At 39.4% G+C, this 27,051-nt stretch overlaps 1 protein-coding gene and 1 long non-coding RNA gene across 2 annotated transcripts in view; one reads left to right on the top strand and one right to left on the bottom strand.

Moving 5' to 3' along the window:
• Nucleotides 1-27,051, top strand: part of SLC36A4 (solute carrier family 36 member 4) — a 131,769-nt gene that overhangs the window by 10,865 nt on the left and 93,853 nt on the right. The gene's annotated exons all lie outside the window — the stretch shown is intronic.
• Nucleotides 17,468-22,290, bottom strand: LOC128784360 (uncharacterized). Its single transcript, XR_008429452.1, has 3 exons — nucleotides 22,168-22,290; nucleotides 20,790-20,965; nucleotides 17,468-17,551 (listed from the first exon to the last, which is right to left on the bottom strand). It is a non-coding gene; the product is annotated as an uncharacterized LOC128784360 (long non-coding RNA).

Here is a 27,051-nt window from a genome sequence, read left to right as displayed (position 1 = left end):
TATTACTAATGCAGAAAAATCTGGCAAGACTTCAGCTTGTTTATCCTTTCAAAACAAAGTTAGCAAGTAATACAGCTGCTCCATATAAATACATCAGGATTGACATGTCAGGGAAAGGAGAAAATATTCACTGAGTAAAGACAATTTAAAATGCAACATTGGTGAAAACACTCAAGCGACCTCGTGAAAGAATTAAGTTAGGAAAATTTTAAACTCCCTGGAAAGCAAATTCAAGGAGACTAAAGGGAAGAGTATGTTTAGGATGGAATGTGATCAGTTTATAAAAAGTATAAGAAGTATATAGATATAGAAGTTCTCTCATTAGCTACAAATCCAGCATTAAATGTGTCAAGGGACCACAGCACTATTGCCCCATACACCACATAAATACTAACATGGATGAATATTTTGCTAATATATATCTGTATGATGAACTGAATTCTTGAAGTCTTGCATCCTGGGCAAAGATGAACCAGAAAAACTGAGGTATCATCTCATTCCTAAAAGAATTGAGATTTGCAAGATAAACTGTCTACACTAAACTGAAAACAAACTACCTCTCAGTGGGCAAAATTGATTCTAAACATTTGGTACTGTAGTTTGGTCTGCAGATGTGGTTAAATTGGCTTAGGGAAAGTGTCTTCGGCTCCCAGGTGAAACCTGCTGTCAGAGCTAGGCTATCCTCAGAAATTATCATTGTGAGAGGTAACAACTGAACATTGATTTAACATTTTAGGGTGCTTGGATGGCTTCTGCAGCTGGTGATGTGATTTGTGCTGTAGAGTTGGCCAACCTTGTGCCTGGTGCTGGAAGGGAAATGGAGTTGCTCCTGTGTGAAGAGTTAAATGCTTGCTGTTTCCTGCTCTCCTTCACTCATCACTCACTGATTGATGCCTAGAAAATATTTCTGCACCATTTGCAGTATGCAATACATACTAGCACAAAAATCTCCATGGCAGAAATTATTTTGCTGTTTCTTTCTTAGGATATTTTCTTACATCTGTGGGTTGAACAGTACTCTAAATGATGTTGTAGCACATAGAAGCCATCTAGGTAAGTCTGCAGGCACTGTCAGTGGTACAAACAGAGAAGTCATTCTCTGCACCAAAATGATGATTGTGAGATATATGTATGCCCAGAGGGAAGGGAAGCAAAGGGGATCGTGGTGCTGGTCCGAATGCTTATGCTGCAAAGCAGCTCAGCTTCAGCAGCAGTGATGGGAAGGCGTCACTGGGAAAAGCCTATACTTGTGCTGTTTGCTCAGGGGCCAGACTTGACAGACTGAGACCTGCCTGTCACCATTGGCTGGGCTAGCCATCCCTGGGCTATGGCTGACACCAGTCCCTGTCCCTTTACCTACTGTGCTTTTCTGACTGAGTGCTGTGAGACATGAGAAGCTGTGGATGTCCCATCCTTGGAAGTCTTCAAGGCCAGGTTGGGCACCCTGGTCCAGTGGAAGGCATCCCTGTCCTCAGCAGGGGGGGGATTGGAATGAGGTGATCTTTAAGGTCCATTCCAACCCAAACCATTCTGTGATTCTATGATTCTATGGTCAGGAATGGCACTGCCCTTGCCCTTACTCTCACTCTGAGACCCCATCTCTCCTGCCCTTGCTGCACCCCTGCCTGTCGCCCTGAGGGACATCTCAGTCTATGCAAGATTTGGGGTATATGTCTCTAGAAATCGCCCTGCTGACTTGAACACTTCAATGAGGACAAGTAGGTGCTCCTTTGTCACAGAGCAGACTTGCATGACTACTCACTGGTTGCCCTATGGCACAGTCTCCAGCAGAATATTTTGGAGGAGCCAGCTTTGCTGTCAGCCACGTTCTACTGTGGTCCGTCCATCCATCCATCCATCCATCCATCCATCCATCCATCCATCCATCCATCCATCATCCATCCATCCATCCATCCATCCATCCATCCATCCATCCATCCATCCATCCATCCATCCATCCATCCATCCATCCATCCATCCATCCATCCCCGCAGCCTCAGGGCGACTCCTGCGGCGTTAACACACCAGCACCCCCCGGGTTTTGAGGTGAGGTCCTTAGCGTTCATGCCGGTTTCCACTGGATGGCAGCAGAGCCCACAGCAACGGGAGCGGGCAGGTCTGAGAGGAGGTCTGGTTATTACTGATGGCGAATGGCATACAATGAGCCCTCACAGCAAAAAGGTGGCTCCTGAGAAGAATATTAAGCATATTTGGATAATATGGATTTGGATAATTTGGATATAGGGTAATAATATGGATTGTGAATGTAGAGTGGCAGTGAGACCAGCTCTGACAAGAACTGGTGTCCTCCTGCCTGTTTCCCAACCTGGGAGGCACAAATACAGGGTCTTTTCCAAAAGATGAAATCTCCTCCACTGTAACTATGTATGAGACCAGGTGTCGTCAAAATTTCTTAGAAAACTCAGTGACAATATTTCATATTTCAGGTTAGTTTTGTCTGCTTTCAGTATAAAAGGCTTGTTCTGAATTTTGGTGTGCTGTGCAATTAGAAGGCAGCCAGAGGTTTATAATTTATGAGACTGAGCCAGTTTTTGGCATCGACTTTACACTTCCTTTCAGGGAAATGTCCACAGAAGAAGCGAAATGAGAAGAATTTCAGAGAATAAACAGAGAAGTGCAACAAGGACACAGATTTACAGAAAGAACATTTTTTACAAGGTAGTCACCTGCTCTGTAGGCAAATCAGGGTTTTAATTAGGTCTACATTTGCAGGTGTTTCCTAAGAGCCTAATCATCTTTGGAGGAAAACATCATTTGGAGTAAACTAGAGGAGCTTGAACTTTTCTGAGCCCTATCTCCCACATGTCACCTGACAGCTGCATAATTTACTGTGTTTTCAAACTCTTTTGGCATACTGCAAGGTCTGAAACAGAGACTGCTTTTTTCATTCTTGTCTTTGTTCCAAGGTTACATTAACAGAAACAGCATATGTATTTTTCAAATCACATCAGACACCAGTATAAAAATGAATTAAATATTATTCTCATCATCTTGGAAAGGTTTGCCATTGCTATTTAATGGCTCTCCATTTTCCTGCAAGAATAAATAATAGTTTTTAAAAGACTTAGTTTCTCATTGTAAAGTTATATACTCTGTAAACTGAAGGAAACAACCAAAATGTCAACTCCATTGGACACCTCTTTTCTTGTATTCTGGTGGAAATGCAAATGCCATGTTATTTCTGCTGCTTGGAAAGCAGGGCAGAAAAACTTAATGGAGGAAATCAGAAGTTCCCAGAAAGCCCATCTACAGCTTTCCCTGACAAGTCCATTCCTGTCAATGTTTGCTCTTTTTGAAACTAAATACAATATACCACCCCACCACCTTGTGTCCCTTCAAAAGGACATAAACCCTAAAAAACCAAAGCCATGATAAAAATCACTGTTACAAAAATCAAAGAGGTGAACAGGTGGGTTTATAATCTCTTGTCTCACCTTACATCTATTTATCTTTCATCTGGAATTCTGGTGTTTCACATACTGCAGGGGCTGTAGAAGTAGTTAGGAGGAGTTAGCTGTGATATTCAAGACTGAGTTACTTTCAAGTTCTTCCTCTGCTTAACATGAGGAAGGCTCAGGGAAATGAAGTAAGACCTTATAGAATGGACATGTCAATCCAGCTTCTGCTTTTATTTTTTTTTCACTGCTTCAAGTACCCCACAGGACTAACTTTACAGAGATTGTGAGAGGTTAGAGCACGTGAGGTGAGATGATGATCAAGGGAGCTGCCAGAGACAACAGAGGCACAGAGAAATATGCTCACTTTCTTTTTCTGACCCTTTTAAAAATTACTGCTTCCAAATGTGTTTCCCTATTTTATTATTTTTAATTTACTGAAGCGTATGTTTATGGTTTAGTAACTTCAGTACACTACAGGTATCTGTCACACTAGTAAATGTTAACTCTAATTTGCTAATTCATTACTTTGAGACAGGACAGTGTGAGAAAATCTGTTCATCATCTACTTTGATATGCACTGGTTTTTGACCAAAATTAATCTGCGGCTGCAGTACATAACACATTTTTAAAATTCCAAGAATCATAATTTATCATCATCTTTGGGGAATGTGGAAAAAATGTTACAAGCCTCTGACACAACCATCACTGCCAGGAATGTCAAAATTTTAAACTGGTTTAGGTCTTCACATTCTGTTCCTCAAAGGTTTAATAAAGAATTAATACATCATTAATCATTACAAATATACTGTAGTTGTAAATCAAGCACAAGCACATCAAAAGTGTTTCTAACCTGTGGTCATGGATAAGCATTCATCTACTGGAGTCACAGAAGAATGCTCCATTTCCTGACATTTATTAGGACATTTATTACACATGCATAATGTTTGCTGCTCTCTTTTGCAGGCAACTTTGATTTAGATTTATTTTTCTGAAACATTTGAACTTGGTGACAATTTCTGTGAAATTTCTCCTGAAGCAATCTCCAGTGTTAGCACTAGACCTCAGGATGGAGTGGTCACCGCAGCTGTACTGCTTCTACAGCAACTGAGCTTTTGAGCAAGCACTCCACACTATTGCCAGTGTCAGACAGGGTCAGATCAAAGGGAAAGCTGGTGACAGATTCCAAACAGTAACAACTGGAAAAGATTTTTTTTCTCCTTTTCTCTACTGATAGATTAGTTTGTTACCTATAAATAATTGCTTAATGTTTCTATATTCCTACCTGAATAGTTACTGGTGAATAGTTACTTGGTGAATATCCAGCTATTGTTGTGCATTTAACTATTCATAAGGCATTCAGCATTTTCATAGGTACCATTTGATTCTCGTTTAAATCAAACAAATGATATAAAAACCCTTCCTTTTCCATGTAGTGTAATCTGCTTTAAACATAATTATTGCTCCTTTTATAACATTGTAATACTTAATTTAATTAAAACTACATGTTCATTGATGCATCTATTTGATATTTGATATTATTTAGAAGGTAACAATGGTATGAACAGATTGAAATTACTCTTATACACAAAGTTTTGAAATTGTGACATGAATTGGAAAGTGATTTGCAGAGGCATTTAGGTTAGATATCACTTTTCAAATAGATATGGAAGTCTAAAAATAAAAATCAAACAAACAGCTTCTTTTTCACATTAAATGTTCAGGTCTTTTGAACCCTGTATAATTCTCCATGTTTTTGATATTTGTGAAAATTTGTCAAGAGATTTGGAGATGTTTTTTAAAATTCAGCACAGAAATAGAGGTTTGCAAGCTGCAAAAAGCTTTTCTGGATCAGTGGGTCCAGATTCTCATGGTACAGAAAGCCATCATGCATCATCCTCTTTTATAACCAGAAAATTGAAAAGTAGTTTTAATTCAGGCAGAGTTCAAAGACATTCCTCCAATTTGAAGATTAAAACTTATTCATAACCTGTTATGGCTACATGTTCTTGCTTTACCTTACATATATTTTCTGCTCACTGTTTATCTTCTTAGCCAGCTATGTCTCAGCTCTTGTTTTCTTAGAGTAAACAAGACCATCTGTGAGCTTTCCTCTCAGATTTTCTCCTCCTCTGACTGAAATGACCATCCTTCAAAGCATCTGTTTCTGCTGAATTTATCCTTCTTGGCCTGTAGCACACAGGGGTTTGGGTGACAGTTCACTGTGATTTCTGCAGTGCCATTACCACCTTTCTTTCCTTGCTGCCTGATTCACCCAATACTGAAGCTGAATGATACTTGGGAGAACAAAACCTGCCATGCTGCATTTGCCTGTGACAATCAAAGGCAAGGAATCTTGACAGGAGCTTCTTAATGAATACACATGAGACAGATGTGGGTGCCTCCACTGGAGAGAAGACTAATCCTGCTCACAGAGACAGAGACCCTTCCTACTGTTAAGTCATCTTTTGGAGATAGATTTTTTCACCTTGTTTTCTGAAGCAAATATTGCTGAATGCATGATTGAGACATTTTACCTGGGAGATGAGTTTCAGATACTACTGGGCAGCTTATTTTGAGGTGTGCTATGGAGACTGGGGCCACCTGCATTTTGCTTTAACTCTGTTTCGGTACGAGGTGTCCCAGTACTCCTCAGAGAATGACACAGCCTTGCCTGTGGAGAAGTGTGAGGCTGAGTGGAAGTGGGAAATAACAGTGCTTTGTCACAACTTCTCAGCATCTTCTCTTGTCTCCTTGTGCCACATGCAGAAATTAAGACTTTCCAGGTACTTGTTGGTGAGTAAGCAGAGCTGCTCTTACAACTCCATGCTACCACTCCTACAAACCATGGTATACCCTGATGTTTATTGCTCCACACGCTACCTAACATCTGTATGAAACAAAATAAAAATGTGCAATCTAGGGCATGGTGTGGTTTGGTCACTTAATTACAAAGGGTTTGAAGGTGCTGTGCATGGGGACTTAGAAGTACTTAATAGTAGTTGAAAAGGTGCAGTCTTTGACCATCAGTCAGATGTGGACACTGAGCTTTGCTGCTGGAACTGCTCTTGAATGAAATGCCAGTAGACTTTCTACCTTCTTGGTTGCTCAGTGTGACCTGGTAAAGACAGTAATAGAAACACCACTGGTTAATGCATGATGGTTTCCAGACTCTGGATCCGTGGTATCTCAGAGGGCAACTGCTGTGATACAATAAGGCAAATCAAGGGTTATTCTGAATAATGGCAACTGCTAGTTCTCACCCAGGGCTTTGTTAGTCCATTTTCTCAGAGATGGGCAGGATCTGGGCCCTGCTGTCTTACAAAATCACATATTTCAAACATTTCAAAACATTACACATGACAATCAGCCATTCAGAACCACCCAGAAAGGCAAGCCCTATATTTGGAAGCTTTTCTTTGCCAAGTATGTAATTTTCCTGTCAGATTAGAATTTTCCTCATACACATACATGCACACATACAAACATAGAAATCTCTTCTTATAAACTTTTTTTTTTTCCTGGAAAGAATTACTTTTATTTTCTTTTTAGGAGTAGCCTAAATAGCCTAAGCACTTTTTTTGTCACTTACTTACTCCTATGTGGGAGGTATTAATTATTTACTGATTCCAGTTTTTAGGGGTGAAATATTTTTAAGTTGCTGTATAGTGACAGAGATATGAGAAACACCTAAGTTACAGCTAGAAAGTTTTGGAGAGTAAATTTCTTTATTCAGCCATTATAGGGCTTTTATGTCCAACACTTTCAATCATTTCTGTGTAGATTAGGTAAGAAAGTTTCAATTAAACAGAACAGATAAAACCTTATGCTCATGCAAAGTCCTGAATAGAGCAACAGGAGGAATAGAAATTATAGAAGTTATTCTGGTCAGACTGAAAATAATACTGCAAAGAATCTCTGTATCAGCCTAATTTCCCATGGATTCAGCTGGATTCCTTCAATTGTGAGTGGGTTATCTCTCCTCATTTAAACATCTATTGATCTCAAAAATTAAACAGAAAGCTCTTGTTCTTCCAACTTTTAGAAATAAAATATGTTAGAAGTTTTCATAGTTTTGATAATATTTTCTTTCTCCTCTTTTCCTCTTCTGACATTAAATGCAATAGAATGAACAATCCTAACAGTTTTCAGTTTTATTGTTTGCATTTTTAAAATTGAAAAATAACAAAGCAGCTTGGCAAGAGGGAAACGAAACTCTTCTGAGTACAGAGAAGATAAAGTTAGAGAAGACAAAAAGAAAAAAGGTAGAAAAATGATAAAAACTTCCTGTGAAACTTTATTCCACTGAAGGTTTTAGTCAGCAAACCAAAAATCTTCTCTTTTCTCCCATTCCCATGGAGAACTCCACTAGATGTAAAAGCTGCAAGTCTCAATGTGCATCTCTCAGTCTCCTTTCTACCTGCTCTAACTTCTCCATGTTTTTCATGCAGGAGTGATGTAAAGTGCCTCCAACCAATGTGCAACAAACCTAACTGAGAAGGAACATTTGTTCTACTTCTAGTTAGAGAACAAGAATCCCTCTGCTGGTCTCTTCCACTTTCAAGGCTGGAATATCAGTCTGACCTTCAGCTGTACTTGGGAAGAGCCAAGACAGCCATACGATAAGATCATTTACCATTAGAATAATAGACCTACACATGTCTAAATATGCTCTGACAAAATTGTTCTCATGTAATTCCAATCATCTATATTTTTAGACCATTATTAGCTTTTAAGTCTTAATTGATGCCAGATGTGTCCATCATGTTACCTGTTATATCATTTGGCTGACAATTTAAAAGTAATATAATGGGACATAAAAGTTTAAAATTAAAGACTGCTTAATGGTACTTAATATATAGATCTAAAAATAAGAAATCTCAAGGAAAAAATAATACCAGTTGGGCTAACTCATAAAAGACCTGTAGCATCAACCATGGATATGTCTAAAGAATTGATGTACTTTTACAAAGAGACCAAAGCAGCAGCTGGTGTAAATGTGTACAGGTCTGGTTACTTCAGTGGAGCAAATGTAGCATTGGTGCAGAATCTTATCCTTTAAACAAGGTGTCAAGGTGCTACTAGAAATGGTTTATATTATGCTAGTTCTACTTCTGGGTTACACCTGGTCGGGAGGTTGTTTTCCAAACAACTAAGACATTTCTCTTTGCTGTAGAAAGCTTCACCATCTAAATGAGGAATAAGTTTGAAAATAAAAGTAGTTAAACTGTACAAAACTCCAAAACTGAAGATGCAACTTTAACTTAGCAGTTTTGTCATGCTTTCTGATTCAACTGCTGTGGTTCTCCTGCAGGTGGCCTACAGGTTTTGGCAGTAACTTGAAAGCACAGTTAAATGTGTCGTCAGGCCATGAAGAGGGCTGAGAGGGCTGCAGTTCTGAGAGCTACAGCTCATTAGCATCCAGACTGTATGCATGAGGACACAGTTACACAATGAGTGTGGTTCTTGGCACCCTTAGCCAAGTCCACCCAGCTGAAGGCAAGCCCATCAGCATCCACACTGCCTTAGACTGGGACGTGGGTCTCCTCTGGATGATGTCTGGCATCCCTGTAGCCCTGCAATGAGGTTACTCTTTTGCATATTCACATTTTGGGGTGTCTGTAATGGTGTAAGAGCTGATTCTGAGCCAACTGGTGTGGTGTCTTCAGCACATGAAACTGCAGATACATGTTGCCAGCTGGACACATGGCTTGAGGGCACTTGGGAGCTGTCAGCTTTTCTCCCCTGAAGGAACAAGGCAAAAACTGGTGCAGTGTCACCCACACTATTGTTTTGGGAGCTGTGCTGAGGGATCTTTCTCAGATCCACTTGAATATTGTCTGGCAGAGAGCTAGCTGGGAATTTTCCAAATATCTTTGGCAGGCCAGAATCAGCACCATAATCAGAACCTCACTCTTGCATACTTTTGGCTTCAGGAAAACTGTGAAAATAAGGCTTCAAAACTACCTCAGTACTTGAAATGGACCAAAAAATACTTGACATTTTCGGGCCTAAATGGAAGCTAAGCTATTTTGGAAGTCTGTTCTTGGGTAAGATGACGTGCAAGTATAAATCTTTAAAAACACCACTTGCGTGTATGTACCCAGTGTGACCACTCTGACAACCTTACATATGCTTTATGGGAATTCTGAACCTCCAGTCCTCAAATCACATCTATTGACTTCCTTTACATTTTTTTATTCCAGACAACAGTTACTGAAAAACAAAAGTTATTGATCCTGTGAGAGTCAGGTCCCACCATATTTTAAAGGAAACTTTTAAAATTACCATTAATTATGTTAACTTCATTTAAGATTGAAATTGGTATTTCTAATTCTATGGATTCCAGACATAAAATGAAGTTCTTTCAAGAGTTTTGTTAGAACAATAAGGAAAAGAGAACTGTGATAATTAGAAAAGACACAATCACTGTATATCAGATGAGTCTCATCAAGTCAAGCACTAACTTGATAAGATGTTTTCATCTGGAAATACTGCAGCTATCTTTGTTGCATTTATCTTCTACTAATTACTTAGGCCAGTGAGTTTAGTCTTGTTTAGGCAAATTTGCACACAAAAATCTTACTTCATCTGTTTCCTTTCACGTTGCCAATTCCACAGTTCATCAGATGGGCAATGCCTTTCCCCACATATGTGGAAAGTTCTGTTTCAGAACTAGAATCAGAAGATTTTTAACAGAAATGGAAATATAAACCCCAGACTATTTGACAGGGTAATTAGAAGAATAAACAGGCTCAACAATTTTAAAGTAAAAAGATCTAAAGAGTAAAATATTTCCCCAGTACTGAAGCTCTTCACATTTAAAAACTTGGATAGATAATGTCAGCTTAACTTGTGAATACTCTTTGTTGTTTGTCTTATGCAAACACTGCAAGATTTCAAAATAAGCTGTCAAAATCCAGTGGCTGAGTGAGAAATGTCCTCTCATTAAGCACTGTCAAATTGTTCCTGTCAGCTTCTGCCTCTCCACTCCTGGGTGATCTGATGCTGAAGCAGCAGCAGAAGACTCATCTAGCCTAGTCCCAGTCAAAAAGAAATGATATCAACATTTCCTTCATTTTTTATGCCAAGCAGAGCTTCATAGTTCCAGGCTTCACTTGTTACGAAGCTCAAATCGAAAACCATGTTTTAAAGGATTCTTACAGGCCTGAAAACATAAATAACTATTTGGATCTTCATCTGCTCTTAGATGCCTCATATCTTTTTATTGCCATGATAATTTCAAGCAGCAAGCTAAGATACATAGATTCACAGTACACAGTGCATATTATGTACACAGTACATATTATATGCTGTATAGCATATATTATATATAATATAGCTGAAGTCCAGTCATGGCTACCAAGAAATGAAAATGTGAGTTGACTAATATCTTGAGTGGAGAATCTGGCCAGCCCAGAAATTCCTTCGGGGAGTTGCTACTGCAAAATTGAAAATCTTTACATAGAAAAAATACCTGCAAATAGTGTGAACCCTTCCTCCAGAAGGGGAATTGGTCACATAGGACCATCTTCTGTTGTCAGTTATGAGAGGGAGGGGATGTTTCTTACCCAGTGTCAGGAGTGATGGATTCTGTGTGTGCTGTGGTGGTCATGCAGCAGCACAGGCCAGCTGTGTGTGTGAACATTATACAGCTTTTATAGTTTGCTTAAGGGCCTTTCACAGTTCTTTTCTGTGGTTAGTTTGTAATTTCCTCTTAGTGGCCATATTACTCTTTCAGAAAGAGCATTTATCCCACCAAAGCTCCTCCCCACAGTAGAACACAAGTACACATGCATAAATGAAGCTTGGACAAACAATTTAGCTTGTGCATGAAGACACTTTATGGACAGCTTACAAGGGATACTAGTTGCTGGCCAGGTTTTTCCAGCCTTTTTCCCTTTTTCTTTGCACACTGCTGTCCCTTCTCAGTCTGTTCCACTTTCTTTGACTACTGCAGGCTCAAGCAGGGCTGTTAAGCAGTTTTTGATGCCTCAGCTGACTTGTTCAGAACTGGCTTGGGTACCTCTCATGCCACTGAATTATGTTTTTGAGACCGAACCAGTGAACTCCATGGGACGGGCTTGAGCAATTTCACCTGGCTGTATTACTTCATTCTAGTACCTTCTCTCTGGAGAAAGGCTGCCCTGTTACATCTGTCTTGTACTCTCTAAAATGAGGACAAAGAAAGTGACAAAAGAACATGTAAGGGTAAAAAGGTATCTCTGGAAGGTAGGGAGCAAGCAGCTCTTCTTTTTGCTATCCAAAAGCACTTCTCAGTCCTCATTGAACTTCTGAAAAACTCTTCAGATTAAGATCTGATCACCAGGATGCTTCAGAAGGGAACAGTATAACCTACTACACACTTCTCCATATCACAGAGTTATCAGTAAATGCATCTTTTGCTGGCAGTCAAACCCTTGACTTGGGTGGGTTGCTTGAACTGTAGTCAGGGGTTGGATAACAAAGCAGTAGGAAGGATAAGAACAGATTATTCTCGTGTGTATGTGCATACCTGTACAGTGAAGCAGGCTGGAGCCCTTCCCTTGTTCTCTGTAGAACACAAAAGACTCATTTATCAATATTCCCTGCCTGGCTATTTTCACTTTGATTCTAACTCGAGATATTACTCCACAAGGCTGTGGGCCATGTGGTATCTTCTGGCAAGGAGCACATGCAAACCCTACAGATTAACTCCTGGAGGTCTCCAGCAGCCCTGCTCTCACAGATGCAGAATTCATCACAGGCACTTGGGCTCTCTTCCTGGCTTTGGTTCTACCAGCTCATGCCATATGAAAGCAGCTGTGCCTTCTGGGCATCAGACTTCTCAGCGGTGTTAATTAAACCCTACAGGCTAACCTATGTCAATATAATTTCATTCTGTCTCATTCTAAATATGGTCAATAAATATTGGGCAGGAAAGGATTTTTTTTCCTGAAAGGGGTCAATGAGAAAAATAATTTGAGCATTGCCCCCAAGAACAGCTGAGAAGGAAAAAACATTGCCATTATTGGCAGATTTCCACCATTCATCTGTATTAGCCATGTGTTGGCTTTTGTCAATAAGATTTTATTTTTGTCCAGTTCTTCCTTATAGATATTGGAATTCTTTACAGCCTGCTAGGCTACTGTGGGACATATTTAGAAACACAATTAGTGATCCTAAGGTTCCATTCCCCTGTCCCCAAGGGAACTCCATTGAAAGTGTTTCAGGTTTAGGACAGTGCAGCAAAATAACACGGTTTATCACATGGGGAGAAACATTTTGTGCAAATAAACAGAAATAAAAAAATAGTCAGTGAAAACTGCATTGTTCCCAGGCACAAAGAGACAAATGATTCTGTGGCCAGTGTTTTAAGAAATGTGCTTCCAGAAAGGAAGCTAGAACCAAACAGAACTAAAATGCAAAAGCTGTATAAGAACTTGGTTTCCATTCCATGTTAGTATGGAAGACTGTATTTTAAAAATAATTTTTGTCCAAATAGCTTCTCACCTAATTTTTAATGAATATTTGGACTATATCTAACTTACAAGGAGTTTTAGAACATAATACAAAGAACTGAATTGCATGGCCACACCATGACTCCTCTGTTATCAGTGCTCTACAGCTTGTCCCCTGTGTGCCCTTCAGCTCCAGTCTAAGTCACAGGAGGCAAGAGGGCAAGAGGCTAGGCTGTTGTGACCTATCTACTGCAGACCTTCTGTTGGTGAAAGACCAATTCACTAAGCATGAAATAACATAACCTGTCATAAATCTAGGATTTATTTGGCCCACTTACTTTAGAATGACAGTTCTCACTGTTTAGAGTAGAACTGGACATTTTGTCATTCATCTCTAGGAAGGGCATGGTAGATACACCAGAGAAATATTTATCCAGATTTTCCAAACTGGATGCTAAACACACTGCATTTGTAGAGGAGATATTTTAATTTAAAAGTAGATTCCTCAACATTTTTTTTTGTTTATAACCCCCCCCCATTTTTTCTGAATGAAAAATCAGGCATTTTTTTTCAGCATGCTTGATTGTGAAATTGAAGTGGTGCTGTTCTGTTACTATGGATCACGTTACTTTGTGTATTTCCACTGGTTTTATTGAATTAAGGGATCAGTTCCTTTCACTGATTAAGAGACCATATCTTTGAAAAGATTACTTAAGAGATCATATTCTTGAAAAGGCGGGGGGGGATCCTCTTCAATTTCTGAAGGAGCTGAAGACCCTTTCACTTTTGTACAACATCCCCATGCCCTCCCATGGAGTGAGGTTATCTTGGTTGATGAAGTTTTTTAAAGCACTTTTTTTTTTTTATTAAGAAGCATGTGCGAATGGCCTGGGGCTGTTGCTGAGTGTTACCTACCTGCCTGCTTCTTCCTGAATTCTGTGTTTCAGGAGTGGCCATGCTGACTTACCTGCACTCTGCATTCAGGAAAATGCTGACCAAAGATAGACAGTCTTGTATGTAGATGCAACTCTTCCCACTCAGCACACTGGGGCAATTCTCCAGGAGGAAGCAGCAGGGGAAGAAATCTCACTAGATTATGACTGAACTCAATAAGTTTGCAAATGGCATTAAATGACAAGTCCGTTTCATTACTGCAGGTGGCCCAAATGGCTGGCTGATCCCCTGTCCTTGTAAAAAAAAAAAATAATCAGGGGAAGAAAAAAAAAAAAAACCAATGTTGTTTATTGACTTGGGAACAGTTTTGTTCACCTGCACCACATTAGTACTTTGGGATAAACTTCCCTTGATGCTTATGATCCCATAATAATCACACCAGATCACTGATGACAGAATAGGGCCCTCACTGCTGTCACCAAATGGCATCACAGAGCAATGTTGTTACCAGCTATTTTCTTCCACATTAGACATTTGCCATTTTTGGTAATTTTCAGAGTTTAATTACTATAATGGGAGCCATGACAATACTTCATTAGGACTGTTCTTTAACCAGGAACTCCTCAAGGAACACAACCTTACTAAGCAGCCATAGCAGCTAAGAGTGAACAGTCCCATTTATTGTTCAGTCTTTATCCTGTAGAGATTAAGGCCATTGGAATATTGTTGAAGAAACTGGCTTAGCTATGGCTGAACATTAATACAAGCAATTGGAAACAAAAAAACACCCACCCTTTGTCTTTAAATAAATGCAAACGTTTATTTAAGCAAACATCACTCATGCAAATGCCACTGGAACCTCTAACTAGTTTTCTTCCAGAAAAGTATTCAAATACATGCTTTGGAAGTACTATCGGCTTATATTAAAACATGTTCTGTTACCATCCTGTCCTGCTGTATCTAAATAGCATTTAGGCATGTGTTCTCTATCTAGGAATATTTAGGCTTTTTTCTCCCTGCTTAGAAATTCCCTCCTCTTATGAGACCAACTGGAATAGATAAAGACACTTGTGTTGATTATGAAATGGTAAACCAACCAAGCCTTACAAGCCCAAGAATGGATACAACTGTTGGTGTATTTATTATTGACAACTCATTGCTGAATGGAAACTAATTTCAAGATAAGGCAAGGCCTGAAAATTTTGTTTCTTTCAGGAGTGCTTGAAATTATCAGGATGATTATGTGTGGATGTTGCAAAGGGATCTTTATGATGGTGCAGAATACTTAGAAGGGTTACACTGACTAGTGCTGTTACTTACCTACCCATTTCTCCTGCTCCAACTGTCCTGAGTTTGAAAAGGAGCAGCTCAAGATTCAGAGATACATAGTTCCTGTACAGAGACATTCTTTGCAGAATCTGTGCATACCTGAAGTAGTTATTAACTTTTCAAGCAGAAGAAAGGCTTTGAGAATTACTCAGCTCTTCACACACTCTTTATCAACCCTGTGTTTGCTGCAACACTATTACAAGCAGCATAGATGAGAAACATGTTTTGATACAAACAAATAACACCCAATCTCTAACATCTGCTTCCCAAACTACCCTCTGAGCACCTAAGAGCATCTTGCTGTTTGCACCAGAAAAATAAAATGGTCTCCTGGCGTCAATACCACCAGTGATTCCCAAAAGTGCAATGTGAATTAAGTATGTAACCAAGACAAAGACTAAGGTCATAATCTCTTCACAGTGATAAAAGGAGTTAAAAAGACTTTGGTGCTAATTGTTTAGAGGCAGTTATAAAGGTTATTAGAATGTAATATGGTGATATATTTTCTCCTGTGCGGAATTAGCATTGCTTATCTATATTTGCACTACTGTACACATTAACACAAAACCATCATCATCACTAGAAAGTTGGGTACCATTTAGACAGGCTTCAAAACGTAGCAAGTTACATGCTTTGGATACAAACTCAACGGGCTTGATATGTGCAAAATAGCTTGATAACTGTATGCTATCTTTGTGCAGACATCACACTACAGACCTTCATTGCCTGAAGTCTGCAAGTATCTCTTATTTTGCAATTGATTTCAGCTCAAAACTACTACCTGAGACAAAGACAGAGCTGGGACTTTATTGCCAGGGAGATTTCAAACTCTGTCTCAGGCACAGCACTGGTCACACCACAGCCATCACTGTAGCATGTTGTCTAGAAGAACGCTGTTTCTAGAAAAACAGCTTATTTCAGTGGAAAAAGGAAAGTATATTATGATGATTTTAAGCATACTTTTAATTTTTTTTTAACAACATCTTCTATGACCTAGCTCTGGCCATTGCCTACTACAGATTTACAGATTTGCACATCCATCATTCAGTAGTGGAAACAGAGTTCAAGAATCTTTGGGTTTTAAGGATATTTTGCTTGGGGACTGCCTGAAGCATAATTTATTAAACAAATATGGTTAGCATTTATGATGATAGTGTGTTATTTCCCTAATCTTGCTTGATTATGCTTCTGCCTAGGATCAGCTATGATAATATTTATTCCAATGGGATCTCATTAGTTTCAATGCAGCAAATCATTGCTAAATTAACTGGCTCAAAGTATTATTTCTGCATTTATTTATAAAAATGGTTGTGCTTAAATAAGTATAAGATTCTTTATTAATTGATACATCCATCCATATTAATACTTCAGGCTTTGAGATCTGTCACTATTTAGGGCCTCACACTAAAATTATTTAAGTTATGGGAAGGTTGCCATTATCTTTGTCAGACTTTCGATAAGACTGCCTATGGTGAAGCTCCTTTATATCATATTGGATGTAGAAGAGAATAAGGGTTGTGAAAGAGACTGAGAATCAGTCCAATCCATTTGCAAAGCTGCTATTTAACTTGTAAAGCACAAATAGCTCAAGTGAGATTTGAAAAGCGAAAAAAGGGCTGATTTTTTGAATTAAATTTAATTAGGTAATTCCTTGAGGTGTTTTAGAAATTTTAGCACATCATTTTCAGGCAGTACTTTTGTTTCTTTCAGGCTGCTTGTACTTCAGATAGTACTTTTTAAATCAGGATAGCTGGTGCATTTAAGAGCCAGTAGTTAGAGGACTCTGCAAATTTCCAACCTTTTGTGCATTCACTTATAATCATTCAATATTAATTCTTTACATACCAATGGCACGCTGGTAATTCCTGTAATTCTCTGGGTAAAACACATTTTTTTTTTTTTTTTCTGCATGGTCTTCATGATGTATACAACCTAATTAGGAGTGGTGAAAAATGCTGGACACATTCTCAGAGTTATTAGTTAGAGCTCTTTGGAAGTGAGACTAACTAAATTGATCTTATTAGTTAATATTTGTTTATATTTGTTAAATAATAGTGCAAATTAGTTAATTAAATATTTAACTATTTGATCTATATAATTCCCTGGTATATGGGACTCTGAGCAACCTGGTCTATTGGAAGGTGACCCTGACCATGAGAGGGGGATTGGAACGGGGTGATCTTTAAGGTCCCTTTCAACCCAAACCATTTTGTGATTCTATAATTTGTTGACTTTATCAAGGAAATGCTTCCCTATGCCACTACTCCATAAAGATCCAGAACACAATTCTTTACTCAAGAATAGACATCACCAGGGAATTTTTGTATTTTATTTAAAGAACAGCAAGACAAATAAGAAATTAATTCTCCATTTAACTTGCAGTATTTTCTTGCATTCTTAGGAAAGTGGAGGATTTTTATAAAACAACTGCTCCAAATACTGGTAGAACTTTTGAACTCTGCGAGCTGCTTCCTGGAAAAAAAAGAAAAAAAAAGGAAAAAAAAAAATTCTGATTTCGCAGCCCATGATGAGGGGAAGCTGTTTATAGAAGCTCCTGAAACTCTAGAGTTAACGTATTTAGGGGAACATTATTTAAACTTTTAGTCTGGTGCTTTTATTTTCCAGCAGCATGGATGTAGCCAAAGGCAATGCCTGTAGTACCACATTAAATTACTTCTTTTGCACAGGGGCCAATTTCAAGCCCTTTTCCCCTTCAAAATAAGGAGACAATTTAATTGAGAATGATACATGGCATATGCCAAATCCTAAATTATGCATGGGAGTTGTTTAGGAGACTTTGAGCATAAAAAAATACCCCAGGCTCTATCCTAACAATTAAACAGTTTAAACAATCACTTGCTGTGTCTAAAGACTGTGCCCAGGCTTTGTTTAATTTATTCTTATTGCTAGTAGAAGTACATGCTGGTAATATAAAGTATCTCTGGCTTTATCAATTCTGAGCTGTGCTTAGATGCTGAATACAATCCAGAAATAGATAGGTCCTATATTGAAATAAACTCAAATGGAGATGTTTCCCACCAAAGTACTACCAATACCTATTGACTAACAATTAATGCCAGCATATTCTCACATGGGATAAGGTCCCTGCTTTGTATTCTGCCGGCTATATTCGCCAACAAGACGGATTATTAATGTCCTATAAAAGTAGCAATCCCAAATGGGTGAGAAGCCAGCTGCACCAAGGCTGGTCCTGGGCCCTGTTATCCCCTAGCAACATCTCTGCTTTGCCCTCCCTTCCCCACAAACAGCATTCTGTACACTACAGGTGCTGAGTGGCATTTTTAGCTGCAGCCTTCCTTGAGGACACACATTTGCTTTTTGGGAGCAGTGGGGAGCCAGGCTCTGCTGTTTGGCATCTTTCCTGCCACCTCCTTGCTGCAGCTCTGTTTGTATGAGCCACACTAAGGTGTGACTTCAGCTGGTGCTGCTCTTTGTTCAGGTGATGTAGCTACTGACTCTGCCTCCTCTGGAGATGGCTTGTGCAAAACAGGAGGGGGTTAGCTCATGGTTGGAGGGAGGGAATTCCTTGCTCACCAGAGGTTTTCAAGACATGACTGGACAGGGTCCTAATCTCATGGAGGCTCCCTGTCCCATGAAAGGCTGGACCAGACGATCTTTGGAGGTCCCTTCCAGGTTCTGTGGTTGTTGCAGGATGTAAAGTCAAGAGTCTGTGCTCACTTTTGGGATTTTATTCTTCTTCTTTCAGTCCCCTAGTTTCTTTTCCTTACAGGCTGCTGTTCTGGAGTTTTCCACACAAGATTTTAACCTTGCTGTTGGAGATGAGAAGTAAGCTTTCTGTTTTAACATAGGCAGTGAAAGGTTTGTGAACACAGCTTCCTTACAGGGCTCAAACTCATGGAGGTAATAGAAGAATTCCATGTTCAGATTTATTTTTTCAGTCTCCTAGCTTTGAAGATCCTATAGTGACTTTTGAAGGAACCAACAATATTTGAGTAACTGAGTTTACTGAAGTTACTCCAAAAAGTTATGCAAAGTTATTTAGAAAATTCTGAGAATGTGAGTTAATTTCTTACATTATTCTATTGCAGACAAGATTCTTACTTGTTCAGTACCTTAATTAAAAAAAAAATCTGAATAAACTACTTGGTGCATGGATACAGCCACTAGATGGGAGGCAAGAGCTGGCTAGGAACTGGGAGCATGAGTTGGGGCTGCATTTAGGGAACTCCTATCAGCTGCCACTGCCGGCTGTGACATGCCACCCTGGAACTGCACACTAACACATCTGGGACCACTTGGACCAGTGTACACAGGGAGGTTATTCACCAAACTGCAATACTTTTTTGTTAATTGATAGTGATGGTGATGAACTGGTGAGGGAGCGGGATATTTAAAAAATAACTCTTGTTAATTCTTTGCCTCTAATTTGCTTTGCCTTAAGAAATTCTCCTCTTTCATCTGCAGTGCTGATGGAAATGAACACTGTTCACATTAACTGATATACATGAGGTCTGTTACAAATAAAACTGCCAAAGGCTTTTATGAGGCAGGAGTGGTATTAGCTTATGTGTTAGGAGGATGGAATTCAAGTCCTTCCAATGTTGCAGAATTTCTGCGTAGCTTTAGGCAAGCTGATTTTTTTTCTCTGTATTTCAGTTCTTCCTCGGCTTCTCTTTTTTTTCCCCTATTGAAATGGCATATAATGGAACTTCAAGTTTTTCCCAGTGTAGATTAATACTGTGTTAATAATAAGACTGTGTCATCATAATACTACACAATACAGAAGTGTCTTTGAGCAATTTGTGGATACATTTTTTAGTAACAAAAAGTTGCAATTTTTCAAAGCTTTGTGTGGCTTCTTATATTTAACTTTAGCCAGGATAACAGGAATCTGATCCAGCCAGTTACCTAAAACTATTTGTAGAAGCTGACGTAGTAAAAAATTAAGAAACTGAATAATTTGAAGCAAAGAGCCATACTAATATTAGCCAAAAAGGGTGTAGTTTGAGTAACCAGAGGACCCAGAGTAACCAGAGCTGGTTACATAAGAAAGTAAGAGCACGAGATGAAGAAAATAGGAAAAAACTCAGTTTAACCCTAGACCCTTTGCTGAAGCTTTTAATATAGCAACACAAACAGTATAATTTGGACCTGTGACAAATGACTTCTGTAACATCCTGGAAGTGCAATTCAGTATGAGCGTGCTGGCACATCCCATCTTGGGAGTTAGAGTAACTTTCTTGAGACAGACAGAGGGACCCAAAAGATCTCTCATCTCCACCTTTACCAGCTTTGGCAATGTCTTAATATTAGATCTGGAACTTCTTTTGCCTTTTCCCCCTGCTTGTACCTTTTTTGTGTCTTTTATTCTTCTCTTACTTTTTTCCTCCCTTAGCCAAGAAAGTGTGTTTAGTAATGCTGCTGATAAAGTTGGCCTGTGCACAGAGCAGCTGACTGAATCATACTAACATTCTTCAAAAAAAGAACAAATAAGAACACCAAAAGCAGAACCTATACACCAAGTCCTTGTTGGAGTCTGGCTGCCTGTGCTCAAGGGCAGCTCTGATGTGGCCTCATCAGGCTCAGGGCCTTGCCCTTGGTTTTTTGTGGATCCTACCCTGCTGATTTGCTGGACCTGCTCAGCTCTTCTAGCTAGGTGCTGTGAGCCAGGGCCATGTCAGGGGGGCACTGTTGTGTCCCTTACTGTCACCTGTACCTTATGTCTCACCTGCTCCTGCTGCTCCTGACACTGTATTTTCCATCCTTGCTGCTTCCTTTGCTACTTCTTTTTTTCTTTTGAAAATTTGTCTTGCTTTTTCCTCAAGAAAACAGGACAGCAGCACTAACAACTTCAGACCATCTCCCAGTGAAATTGTCTTTCATCTTCTCCCTACAAAGGATGATCTAAATGATGGCCAAATGTGGAAAGTTTCCATTAAAAAACCCTCTCTTTTACAAAAAAGAAAGACATTAACTCATGTTGTTAAAATTAAAACTTAGTCAATATTGTCATTATTTCTCCTTTAAGAGGTTTTAATAATGTTTACCATGAGATGAAGCAAAATTGAGCCCAAATCTCAAATCTTGACTCAGATCTTCCTATCATTTAATATTCTAATATTAACCTCGGGCTGAGTCTTACCAATGCTTTTAACTTCTGTACCCATTTGGTCCACCAAAAATACCATAAAACTGATTATTTATCAAAAAAAACTGAAGCACTAAGCACTTTTCCCTGTCTGAGAAGGTACTTTAACTTTTTCACACTGAAAAGATTGGTAATAGATCTTGCATACCTGTTGCTGGAATTGTGCTTTAAATATGCCACATGGAGAAGGTGAGTTTTGCTTTGGAGAAGTAGGAGCATATTCTGGCAGACATAAATTTGAGCTTCCAAAGTTCAATCCCCTGACATGTACAATCTAGTCCTCCACTCCAGATATTTTAACAGCTGCCCAGGTGCAGTCCAGTATTAAATGTAAGGGCTGGCATCCCTGAGCTCACCACTGCAACCCTGCTGTATAGTGCTGTTCATTATTTGCTGTTGCCCAAATTCAGACAGGTGTGTCTGCACCCCTAAAAGGAGTAAGTGCCTTGTCTGACCCTGGAGCTCCAACCTTAGAGCCTGATTAAGGATATATGGAGATGGCCCAAAAGAGCTGCTGTCCCCTGTTGTACCTGTGATATCTAGGAAGGATGAGGCAGCCACTTCTGTTACATGACCCACGGTGCTGCTAACACAGGAGCATTAGCCTATGTTAAAAACCCTTCTGTGTCCTCAATACAGAGTTTTAAAATCTTCATGGAGGACTAAATAGCATTTAAAGCCCATGTACTCTTTGACTAGGCATTCAGATATCCTTTCCTCTCTGCTTCCAGGTTCTTAAACCAGCTTTATTATACAGTGAAGGGAGGATTTGTCCAGGATAGTTTCCTATCCTAGCAGTATTTTGTCTCCTCCTATGCTTCTGCCTCTTCTTTCCTACATTAACAGCCTTTCACTAGCAAAATGTTAAAATAATAGAATGGTTTGGGCTGAAAGAGACCTTGAAGATCAACTAGTTTCAATCCTACTTCTGGCTAAAATTTGACAAACTACCACATACCTAGAATACAGATACATAAATAGACATTGCTCATTTGCTTCTCTCCCCTCCACTCTGTGAGAAGTGGTAGTCTTTCTCCATAGAGTCTCAGGATGCTTCCTTGGCCTGGATTATCCCTTAAGAGCAGAAGTGTTGTGCTGAAAAGGGGAACAATTTACACAACTTTAATTTGTGAAATGCAATTGAACTGCTACTAATTATAGTGCTGTAGTGTACAGAGGGGAGGTTGACTCAGTCTGAGTGAACTGAGCAGAAATCACATCCATACTTCCCTTCAAGCATCCCACTGCTGTGCCACCAGAACCAGCTGGAAAATGTCAGCAGCTAATATTTCTGTTTTCATACTGTCTTAATTTGTCTGAACAAGCCAAGGAAAAAATAACTATGTCCCATTTTCATTAGTGGTTATCACTGGGTCTAGTGCTGTGCAGCAAGCTGTGACTGAAAAAGGACATTGCAGGCCTTTTTACTTGGAGTGGCAGGGAGAACTGGACTCAGAAGACTCTGGCATTCATTCCCGTGGCTACAGGAATGGCTACACCAGACATGGTTGATTCACAATGTTGCTTTACACAGGAAAGAAGCACCTTGCACAACAAATATCTGCTTTCTCTCTCCCCCTTGCCCATGCTCTGCTCTTGTTCCCACTACAGACAAGGGAGATTCTGCAACTTCTTGGCACCATCAGGAACCACGTGCTTGTTGACCCCCTCTTTAATACATTTATAGATTGAACAAATTCTATACTTGTAACCAAAACAGGGCATGATCCTTTTTTTTTAAGCATGAGGTAGGATCCCAGATACTTAAGGTTTACCACCCTCCAAAATGATAAGGCTTACCACCCTACATCCAACCTTGTTGGGAATAGTATGTGTGCCGGTTATGCCTTGGAAAGTGCAGGCTCAGCTCTGAATCATGCCAGGTTTTGGATTAAAATTTAATATAGATTATGATAGAACACTGATTTTACTTACCTTCTAACAAGCTTACTGCTATAGTCAGTCTATATGCCTATTTTTTGGGATATGCAGCTTATCCATAAACCAGGACTGGCACACATGCACCAGGATATCACCTTTTGAATTTCGAAGTCATGATTGCCCCTTGCTAATCAATAGCAGTCTCCACCAAAATTTTCCTATTTAGAATATAATTTGGTGATGTAAATTGGTGGATTTCCAAATCTATATCTATATCTACATCTATCTACACACACACACACATATATATCTACATATATGTATACACCCACATATATACACCCACATATATATATGAATTATTTCCAGACTGTATGTAATCCTTTGATGCAAACCAACAGAGGCAGAGACCTTACCAGAAGCAGAGATCTTACTATGAGCAGCCATGGCTTCCATGAAGCAGCTTTTTGTCACCTCAGTCCCTCTTTGTAGTTACACCTTTATTAAACTGTTAAATGCTTTGCTGTTTTGCTGCTGACATCATGCTTGTCTCAGACTTTTCAGCTGAGAAAGAAGGAAGAAGGAATACTGAAAAGGGTTAGCAAAAAAAAAAAGGGGATAAAGTTAATGGTGTCATTTCTTTTTATGCTACATACAGAACTGTAGCTGTAAATGGGTACCAGCACCCATTCTATTGTTAGAAGTCCACAGCTAACTATAATACTCAACATTAAACTAATATGATTTATTATTTACCTCATTCTAAATGTGCAGCACTTGTAAAAGATGGATATGCTCATTATTTTGAAAATGGCTTTGTGAAATAAAGAGCAGAATGAACTTCTGTATAGAAGGGGAGGTGTTCACTGTATTGATAAATACAGTGATAAATACCATTCAAAGTCAGTACTCCAGAAAAAGACAACATTGTCAGTGCATCCTTTTGTTCTGGTAAAGGCTTTATTTATGGGGTTTGGGATGGAGTTTTATGCAACTGACAATTCAAAAGCAAACATGGCAGTCAACGAAGAGTTAGATCTTTGAGGAGAAAAATGTTTTTTGTCAGGTTTACTACGATTGGCTTCTAATTACAGTGTAGCAGAACTTCTCCATGAATGCAAGACACCATTTCATTGTGTTTAAAACAGAAAGATGAAACAATGGCTGATCATTTGTGACACTGACACTCCATGAATGGAACTAAGTGAATTTTTTACTCTTTTATCCTCATCTTGGGAGTTGAGTCCAGGAAGAAAGGAAGGCTGGGAGAAAGGTGTTTTTAGATTTTTTTCCTTATTTCTCATTATCCTGCTCTGTTTAATTTTCAATAAATTAAATTAATTTCCCCAAGATTGAGTGGGTGATAGTAAAAGTTGAGTGATCTCTTCCTTTCCTTATCTCAACTCACATATTTTCCCTCTCCTGTCCATGTGGGGAGGGTAGTGATAAAGTAGCTTTGGCGGGCATCTGGTGGACAGCAAAGGTCAACCCACCCCAGTGGGCAGAGCATTACCTCCAACACATGAAGCACAGCAGCTCAGAAGAGGGGCAGAACCTGAAACCATGCTTATGCAGATCCAGTGGGCAGGAGGCTGCATGCAGGGGGGGAAATGGTGGCTGTTCTCAAGCACAACAGCCAAAGTGCAGCAGTCCAGACAGATGATTGCTCGCTTGCACATTGAATACGTTATGCAGAAGAAACAGGCCATCAATTATTTTCTAAACTACTCACATTGGGTCTGGCTATAAAGACAGTGTGTGTCATTGATTTTATGCTGCTCAATAGGGTGGCTCCTGTGGATGAAAGGACAGCTTCTAAATGCTTCCTGAATATGAGTGGCTGACCTGAGTTTCTAAGATAAATGCCAAATGGTACACTTCCGTTTTCACAGACATTAAATAAAGCTCAGAGCAGAAGAGAAAGAGCTTGATTACCACGTTTACTGAATAAATAATTACCAATGTAGGTACTTGTATGTATACAGCAGTTGCAAATTTCAGAGTAAGAAACTGATCCTAGGAAAATCCTACAGATGTCCTTTCTCCAATGCTCAATTGTCTGAATGGTCATAGATTTTCTAACATCTCGTGCTTTCTAAACCTTTCTAGGAGGCTTTTTTTTTTCATTGGATGTGATTCATCCTCTGAAGTAAATTGAAATTGTCTATGCAGGTATTTTTAAATTCCTATAGTTAATAATACCTGCAGCTTTAAAAAGTATTTGCAGTATCACCTTTTAATCACTAACTGGCTATGGTTTTACAGTGTTCTACAACTACTCTTTACCTCAGGAAGCTCAAGCAGGCAGATCATCATCCTCCTCTTCACACTCCTCTTTGAACACCGCTTCACAGGAATACAGGGGCTGTACAAGCCTTGCAGCTGGTGGAGGGAGAATCCTCCCAAGACACATGAAAGAAGTCCCTGCAGTGCATGCTGCAATGTGGATTTTCAGTTGCTCTGAGCTGTAGTTCTCTGGAGTTTTCTCCTGAATTAAAGCAGACTTGGGAGTAATGCTTTGTGCCATGGGCTGTACTAGTTTCCAAAGCTGATGTGAATCATAGGAGTGGGAGGGTGGCTGACAGCTACCTTAGGGCTCTGCTGGTGGGCCATGACTTTTTGCGATATTACAGCTATGGGCACCAAGAGACCTACGCCAATGGATTATATCCGGCTGTGAAAAACTATTAATGGTACAATTTTTAAAACAGAAATGGTTTGTCTTACACCATCACAGTTCTTCTCCCCTCTCCTGTCATCTGTTTTCAGTTCTTGTGGGTATACTAAATGCCCTAGAAATGAGGACACATGAGCTGTTTGAAGGTGTAAAGCCTGCTGGAATACTGTGGGGGGACTGTGGAAACGGAGGAAGACAGATTTTGTACATTCTTGTCCACAGTGCTTTGTGGGAGCTGACTTAAAGAGGCCTGTTCCCTGACAGTCCTGGGACACAGTCTTGAAGAAATCTCATTAGAAGTCCAGAACAGGGCCATGACTAAGACCTCCCTGATCCTTTCATTTGTTAATACTCCAGGATAAGACACAACTGACCATAAGTTGGAGGCAGATGATTTGGCAATGTCCCTGGTCATGAGCAGAACTACAGACATCTACCTAATTTCATAAGCATCAAGGTAGGTCTATGCAGATGCTTAAGAGTATATGGAGTGTTGTATTTCTTGGACACTCTCAGAATTCAAGCACTGTATTTCAGATTGTAGGACTCGTGAAGTTAGCAGGATAATATGGAAAAATGTTGTGAATCTGAGGCACTGCCCAAAATTATCATATGATCTCCTTTAGTGCAACTTGGTATGTTTATCATGCAGTACATCTGTTGTTTTATTTAAAGCTAAATAAGAGCTGACAAAGATTCACAAGTATCTGAACATTTGTGACATTTTCCCAAGCGACCTACTTATTGAAGGGATGCTGTACTTTGAAGTGTACTGAAAGAAAGTTGACACTGGCAGCCCACCAAATTAAACAACAAAAGCAAACCTTGATGTTGGCAATGCTTGAATGATAAGTCCCAGTACATACAGATCTATATGCAAATAAAGATATTTTATTTTCATTAAGTGACAGATAAAATATTTTACTTTACTGACATGATAATGATTCATGTTGGGAAAAATCCTGGCGGCTTTCTCAAATGTTTCTGGTATTTTAAATGTGCTGATAATTTCTATTTGAAGTATGAACCACCACTACCACTTTTGACAGCTGCAGTATCTTCTATAATCATATTTATTCTTCATCAAAGCTTAGGGAGAGTCAACACACCCCAAGCTTTTAACATTTTGTTACTAAACTGTGGGAACCCAGGACATCCCTCTGGCTGCCCTGGCTGTCTCGAGACCCTGGCAGGGGGCTTGGAGACCTTGGCACAAAGTCAAAAACACCTGTGGCTTTGATTTTAGTCCATGGAAAAAAATGCCAACTTTTTGTGAAGATTTAC

The sequence above is a fragment of the Vidua chalybeata genome, chromosome 2 (assembly GCF_026979565.1).
Source record: "Vidua chalybeata isolate OUT-0048 chromosome 2, bVidCha1 merged haplotype, whole genome shotgun sequence".
In the NCBI taxonomy this organism is placed as follows: Eukaryota; Metazoa; Chordata; class Aves; order Passeriformes; family Viduidae; genus Vidua; species Vidua chalybeata.
Note: the sequence above shows the minus strand (reverse complement) of the source record. Positions and strands in the feature narration are given on the sequence as shown.